The sequence below is a fragment of the Desmodus rotundus genome, chromosome 12, assembly GCF_022682495.2.
Source record: "Desmodus rotundus isolate HL8 chromosome 12, HLdesRot8A.1, whole genome shotgun sequence".
In the NCBI taxonomy this organism is placed as follows: domain Eukaryota; kingdom Metazoa; phylum Chordata; class Mammalia; order Chiroptera; family Phyllostomidae; genus Desmodus; species Desmodus rotundus.
The window spans coordinates 66,302,118-66,309,992 of NC_071398.1; positions in this window are offsets into that span (position 1 = coordinate 66,302,118).

Here is a 7,875-nt window from a genome sequence, read left to right on the forward strand (position 1 = left end):
AAAATAAAATGCTTGGAGTTTTGCCTGGGTTAGTGCGCGTTGGTGTTTGCCCAGCAAGGTGAGAAGACCATCCACTAAAGAGGAAGTCGTTAAATAACACAGATCTGTGGGCGTTTGAAAACTCAAGCCATCTGTTTGTTTGTTTTTTTTATAATGAATTTAAAAAAATAGCTGCTTTAGGAAAATTAAGATTTTTTTTATCCATTAACTTCCAAATTAATACAGTTCAAAAGTAAGATACTCGTTAGACTAAATTGGAAGCTTTTGTTACGCTAGATTTGCATAGCCTTTGAAATAGTAATTCACTAGGATGCGTGAGGTTTCCTCTTTGGTGTGATGGTCCCTGACCTTCTACGTGAAGCAGGTAAAATCACTTATCAATGCAAAATGTACTAGAACTTGATGAAATAGAGCTTTGAGTTTGAGAAATAAAGATATATTTAAAAAAAAAAAAACCCTGCCTTGTCAGTGATGAGACCTTACTGTGTTCATTCCTTTGTGTGTCTCTTCCATGGTGAACTTACTCTGTTTCAGGGAAGGTGCTCCGTGGCAGTGGGCAGTTATCAAAAAACACCCTTGGATACTCTGCGACGCCGGTGCTGTCTCTGGAGGGTGTACGGTCACCTCGGGCTCACCGTTCCCTCACTATCTGGGCTCCTCCCCACGGTGCCCAACTCATTTAAACTGGGCTTTGTTACTGACCACGGCCTCTCAGCTACTGCCCCTCAGCTACTGCCCACGCTCAGTCGTGTAGTCTTGTTTGATTCGGTGCTGAAAGCTAGGTTCTAAGCAGCTTGACCTTGGCCCCAAACCCCTCTCAGTAAGAGAACTGGTTATTTACTCTACACGACTGCTACCGTGGTCTCTTCACATTTTAAAATAGGCTAGATGTGAGCAGGAGGTATTCGAGTCGTTGACAGATGACATTTGGAGAGGGTATAGAGAGGGACTGTAGATCCTGCCTGCTGACCGACTTGCTTCCTGATTCCTCTGGTCCAATTCACACCCCCTCCGCACCCCCGCACCCCAGCCCTGCCCTGTCCAGGGCCTCAGTTCTGTGCTGACCTGCTTTTACTCCTGTGGTATTTTCCGTGACGGTCACCAAAAAGCTTATGTCTTTGTATAAACACTCTTCACCCCCTTGTCTTCCCCCTGCCCATTGCTGCTCCTCAAACCCCTCCGTGTGAGGATGAGCATCTCTGGAACCCAGTGGGCGTGGAGCCCTCTTCCAGACCGCTCCTGTGGAGTGTGTGTGTTCACTGACCCTGTCTGCCTCCCGAAGCCCTTCCCGCAGCCGGCCCCCCGCCGCCTGTCATCAGCATCTCCTCACGCTGGCTCGGCTTCAGATCCAGAACTGCTCACGCAGGTTGGAGTGACTCTCTCCTCCCCTCCGTGATCTCTGAATTGGGCCCAAATCAAAGAGCGATTTTACGACCCTGTTATGTTTGCCCAGGAGCCAGCTGCAGGTTCCTGCTGCAGCGTTCCTTGACTGCGCCTTTTTGGTGTTGCCTTCAGCACTTCCGTGGGACATTTTCATGAGTCTCCTCACTTGCCTCCCCTCGTTTTCCTTGATTCCTCAAGGGCTCTTTCTGAAACAGGTGTGCCTGTGCGCACTCATACGTTAAAACCTTACTGTGCAAGGGCAGATGTCAGACTTGTAAGTGTGAGGGGTCCTTTGCAGACGCCTCCCGTCTACCTTCCAAGCCTTTTACCTACGCTACTAAGCAGGCCTCCTTCCCGTTCCAGAGCACACAGCCCCTTCTGGGCGCCCGCCCTGCAGAGAGCCACCCAAAACCCAGCTGAGCCGTCACCCAAGGGCACTTTCTGCTGGTGCCCTTGCTAGGCAGTATCAGTTCTACACTCAGATTGGGAACACCTGTGTGTTTCATTTTCCCCTGCCTGACCTCCCACCCAACTGGCAGAGATCTGGTGCTTTAGATGCTGAACTCGGTGTTTTTGTCCCTGGAGGACTTGGACCTGGGCCACCAGCAGCTAGAATGCTGAATCCTGGATAGTAACCCGGATGTGCTGTATGCCCATTGCCGTGCCAGAAATCATTTTAGTCCAGGCTTGTCCAGACCAATATTCATGTGCAGATCAATGTGCGTGTCACTTCCCAGTTCCCCAGAATGAGTAGTCATCACCTGGGCTCCGACACTGTTGGCCACTTGCCCTTGACCTCCTGAACAAGGTCATTACTCACAGCTGCAGCCCTCACCCTCCAGTGTATTCTTCCTAATTCCCCACCCACCTGATAGCCACAATAGACTTTCTCGTTGGCTGTGTAGTAGAACTTCTCCAGAGTCACCTTTGATTATTAATGCCTCAGCATTGGAGCAGTGCGGCCATCAGCACCAGTATCTCCAGGATTCTGTACGTATCAATATATTTTCAATTACTGGGCCATTTCTTCTTCTTCACTGTCCAAGTAGCGACTTGGGTAGGGTAGTAATGTACTTGGTTGTCATTTGGGATTCCTGTCTGCTGGAAGATGCTAAGAGCATCAACAGGACCTCAGAGGGCTTACCAAGCACCCCATGGGAGGAGCAAGGCCAAGGAGAAGCAAGCCAAGGGTGCAGCCCAGTCTGGAATAGAGTAAGAAGTTGGATGACACCACGGTCAGTGTCTGGTCCACCTGCCACACCTCAAAAGCTGAAGGGGACATTGGTGAGATCAAGTGACCGCCTGCCCCAAGTGACAACAGCAGAGCTGGGGCCACTGTGTGGGTTTCCTGCCTCCCAGTCCCATGCTCTCTCCTCTACCATGGGCCTGTGTCCCTCTTCTGGGGTAAATGCCATCTGGAAGAATGTGCTGGCCCGGCAGACCAACCGTAGGTCTCTTGGCCACCTGACCAGCGTCCCTCTCTAGAGCAGATTTCTGTGAGCGCTGTCAAAAAGCCAGGGAGGCGGGGCCGTGTTGGGAGGCCCAGTGTCATGCCCAGGTAGGTCATTCCTCACCCAGCTCCCAGCCACTCGGCCTGCCTGTTCTCGCCGAGACTGCATCTCAGGCCTATCAGCTCTAGGGTTTTTCATCAAAGCAACTCCCCACTCAGTCTGCTGTGTGCTGTAGGCAGTTTCTTAAAGGTGGTCCTAGGAGAAGGCTTGCTTGTCCCAGGTGACAAGCAAGTCACCTGCCTTCTCAGATGCTCATGGGGGAAAGGGGTCCGGAGCTGCAGTGCATGTGAACGGGAGGGAGAGAGAACACAGCAGAGACTTTGGCCAGACTCCCCTGAGCAATTTTAGTGCATCCGACACGGGTTGTGTGTGAGCCTTTGCTCAGGGGCCTGTTGGAAGCTAAAGCCGTGAGGAAATGGAAGGACGATTGCTCATGTTTGACTAAGGCTTTAGGGTTTAACAACTGCACACTCCGTGTGTGTAGCCTGTGGGCCTCTGAAACCCGGGCGATGGGTAGTGGTGTCGCACTTCACAGTCGAGGGGTCAGAAGCTCTGAGCACTCTGGAGCCTCCTGAGGTCACGTGTCTTTTGAGAGGCAGACCTGTGCACAATGACCTGACTCAAGGTCTGTTCCTCCCACCACGGCAACCCTAACTCCCATGCAAATAAATGTCCATTGTTGCGCCAGCCCCTCGCAAGGGCCGGAGGGGTGTTGAGTTGCCTGGTAATAGATCCGCTTCCCTTACACAGGAAAGGAATTCCTTGGACAGGCCAGCAGCTTTTCTCAGACAACCTTCCCTTTGTGACTCGGGTGGGGGCTGCGGGTGGGGCTCCCACTGCAGGCTTGCTGCTGTGACTGGGGACTGTCGCCCAGCTCCAGGTCCCGTGTTGGGCACCAGCCTTTAATCTCCCAGCAACGCGCGGGCGGGGCCCCCCAGTGTCCAGAGGAAACCCAAATGTCCTGTGGCTGCAGAGCCAGGACCGGCCGTGGGTGTCTGACCCCGGGGCTCAGGCCTTCAGCTCCTCGGCCACACGCTCTCCTCCCTTCCACGTGCGTTTTACAGGGTGGCACGTGGATGGGGCACCGAAGGACAAGCATGGACATTCCGACAGGCGTCTCTGAAGGGGAATGGACACACCTCCTGACCTCTGGTTAGTAAACGAGGGTTAAAATGGAGGCCAAAGCGACTGGGTTGACCGATTGGTCAAAAACAAAACTTTAGCCAAGTGACTAAGCTGCCATAGGGCGCCTATACTGGACTGAGGTTGGCATACAATTTTAAATTAGGATCGAAATGGAAACAGCATCCTTTTTTCCCTAGAACCAGAGGTTACATAACAGAGGGGTATGGACCCTCCCCGAAGGCCGAGAGAGTTGGGGAGGCCTGTGTGGAGTCAGGCCAGCTGCCCCAGCCACAGAACAACGAAACCCAGAAAGGAAGGGACCAAAACTAATAGCAAAACCCAAAGCAGTTCCTAGAGTCAAACACCTGCAGGTTTTCGTGCGCTAAATATAGTGAAAGTTGGGTCATCTTATCCTTAAATAAACACGACAGCTAGGCAAAGGCTTTTTTAAAAATCATCTTTACATTGGCCCTTGGGAGCGGAGGCCGGGAGGAGCCGAGTTTGGGCGCCTAGCAGTGTCTCCGGGCAGCCGCTGCCTCTCTGCCGCCCAGCTATTTTAGGGCCCCACGCAAACGGTGGCCTGTGGTCCCTGGTTCTTCCCTCCTCTCAGGTCCAGGCCATGCACCTGATTGTCCCGTGCCTTTTGCCTCGCCCCCGCCATGAGGGCTCCATTTCCTTGGCCTTCACAGGATCACGGGGACAGGGGGAGAGCCCCTCTCTCCAGCCCTGGTAGCCGAGGCAGCATTTCAGCAGGCATATTTTCTGTCCTCCTTTAGATACTGCGAGAGGAAAATGAGTCTCTGCCTTTGAAGTGTGGCTGCTGCTGAGTTGGGCGCAGCCCCTCTATCGGGAAGTGTCAAACCAGAGTCAAACTGGATGCTGCAGTTCTGGGCTCTGAGGCCCCATGGGTTATGCTTCCAGCCTCTTGCCTGAGCTCCAGTTGGGTACCCAGCAGGGCACGAGGGATCGGAGGGGAAGAGGGCTCCAGGGAGCTGAGTACCCGAGACAGCAAGGGCAGCAGGTGCTTCGGAACCAGACGTCCAAATGCAGCCCCCCTTACTCCCTGCGTGCCCATTGCCCATCAGCCCTGGGCTGCTGAGGATTCAAGAGACAAGGTATTTGTCTCCAAGCCCCAAATCAGGTGCTCATAGATGGTGTCTAACCTTGATATCCTCTGCCCTCCAGGAGTTTACAATCTGCTTGGGAAGCGAAGGGAACTCATCGGCACTAAAAGCACTGACATGCGTGGGCCACAGGTGGTTCTGCTCTGTTGCACATCAGGGAACACACGGCAGCATTGGCTGTAATCTATCGGAACCTGCGAGGCCAGTTAAGGGTGTCGCCTATACTACCGCCAGGGCTCACAGCAGCTCTGCCAAGTTACGTGGCAGCAGTTTCCCCCCTACTCCCTCCCACGTAACAGGCAAGGACCCAAGGCTCAGAGAGGTTAAGCGACATGCTGCAGCCCACACAGCCTGGGCTGCAAAATGCCATACCTGGAGTGAGATGCTGCGGACCACGCCCAGTGGCTGAGCTGGGCACCTGGGGCTCTGGCCAGCACTCCGTCCTGGCAGCCCGCCCCATCGCCCATTGGCCTGTGGGCTGTAATGTCCTCATAATTCCCACTAAAACCCATTAGCCTTCCTCCAGACTCACATAGCTCCCCCGAACTTGAGACGACTCCCCCTCTACACCATGCTGGGGGCAAGCAGAGACTGAGAGACACCATTCTGGGGGCGACAGGGCACTCACTGTGCAAGGAAGTCACTTTGTTGTCTCACTGGACAACTTCCCTGTCCCCGGCCCAGAACCCTCCTGCGCCAGTGTGGCAGGCTCTTTGCAAGTGTGTGCCCTGCGGGTTTTGCTGGGATGTGCACATTTCTCATCACCGTGCTGATAAACAAAGAGAACTTCCCAGGGAAGGGGCGTTTCTCTCTCCAAAGCTGCTGTGTCAGACGTTCCTCCCCAGCCTGAGCCCCAAGGCAGCCCCCACCCCATCCCCAGGGGGACCTAGAGTCCCCAGAGCTGGGGCTTTGCCTGCCTGGGGTTTGACACGTTCGTTCGCATTCCCCCACACATGTTTTCTTGGCCAGACAAGTGCCTCCCCGGCCCGGAGAGCGTTCAGTGACTTCTAGCAGCGTCAGCACCAGGGCCTGTGGCCGAGGCAGGTGGACACTGCGCAGCCACGCAGGGGCAGCTTGGGTGAGTTTCAGATCCGGCCACTGCAGAGCCCAGTTTGATACATAACTTACTGGGGACATGTTAGGGGTTCTTCTAGCTCAAGAGTCAGGGATCTTTTTCTGAAAGGACCAAAGAGCCAGTGGTTTAGGCTGTGCAGTCTCTGTCCTGGCATGGGAACCGGCTGTTCTCACAGAAACAGCTGTAGGTACTGAAGTACGTCAGTAAATTGGCATGACTGTGTTCCAACAAAACTTTATTTAGAGACACTAAAATTTGAACTTTGTCATTTTCATGTATCGTAAAATAAACTATTTTGATTTTCCCAACCATTTAATGTGGACAATCTATCGTCACTTGCAGGCCGTACATGATAAAGCATGGGACAGGTTTGCCGGTCTTCATCTGGGAGACGGGCCACTTCACAGTGAAGCCCTCCTCTTTCTTGTCCGCCCCTTCCACACCACCCTCCTCAGCCAGACGGGACTGACTGCAGGTCCTGGTACCTGCTGGCTCCCGAGTCCGCAGGGTCCGGGTGTGGCTGCCTGTTGCACCCACCCGCAGGACTCTGGAGCTGGGCCTGGAGGTTCCAGCCACCTGGGCATCACGGCCCTCGGCCCCGGACGGTCCTCTCTGCCCACCTCCCACCATCCCTCTTGGCCACGGGGAAGCTCCTCTTCCCATCACCATTTCTTCTATGTTCCCAGCAAGGGCAGACTCCCCGTCTCTGTTCTTTATAGCGCCCCCAAATATTACACCTCCTCCTAGGCAGGCTGGCTCTGCCCCTTAAGACTCCTCCCAAAGAACTTGGGACACTTTGCTTGGGATTTTCAAGTCATAATCCTCAGTGTTTTGTCCAATGCATTCCTCCTGCCCGTGACACCCAGGCCCTCCACTAGCAAGCCTGCACCACAGGTGTCCTGGAGGCTGACTCCCAGATGCCAGAGGTCTCTACTACTTCTCATAGGGGGGCTGGGGCTGTTCAAAAGTCAGTCAGTGACTGTCCTCCCAGGCTGGGCATGTCCAGCAGGGTCTGCCCACCAGCCCACCCCTCCCCGCCCCCGAGCTCAGTGTCTGTCCGGTAGCAGGCACGCAGGCCGGCAGAGGTTTAGAGAAACAAAGGCCTGGCTTAGCAGATGCTGGAGCAAGATGGAGGCTGTAAATATGGAAACTGTGGATGTTCTCCCTCCTGAGTCTAGGAGGGGACAGGAGGGTGCTAACAAAATCAGTGTGCTTCTGCAGGCCACTCAGGCGTTCAGGGGACAAGGGGGCGGAGGGGCCCTAGCGAGAGAGGCCCAACCATGGCAAGCATCAGCCAAGAAGGCTGAAGCCATGAAGAAAGTATGTGGAGGGCACTAAGCTCCCTCGTGGGAGGGAACGGGCAGTGAGAGGGGAGGTGGGTGAGGGCAGAGAGGTCCGATGGACTTTGTACCGCTGTGTCCCACCTCTGTGGTCTGGGGTAAGCTGTTTAACCTCTCTGTTTCCTTGGCCATAAAAAAGGGGACGCTTACTGCTATGGTTGGTATAAGGATTAAAGGAGATAATGGTAGTAAGACCCTTGTCCTAAGTGGATGGCTAAGAAATGAGAGCCCGTGTGTGTGTGTGTGCATGCGTGCGTGCGTGTGTAAACAGACCAGTAAATAGTGATCCTCCTTTTTGTCCTCTGGTTGCCTGATTG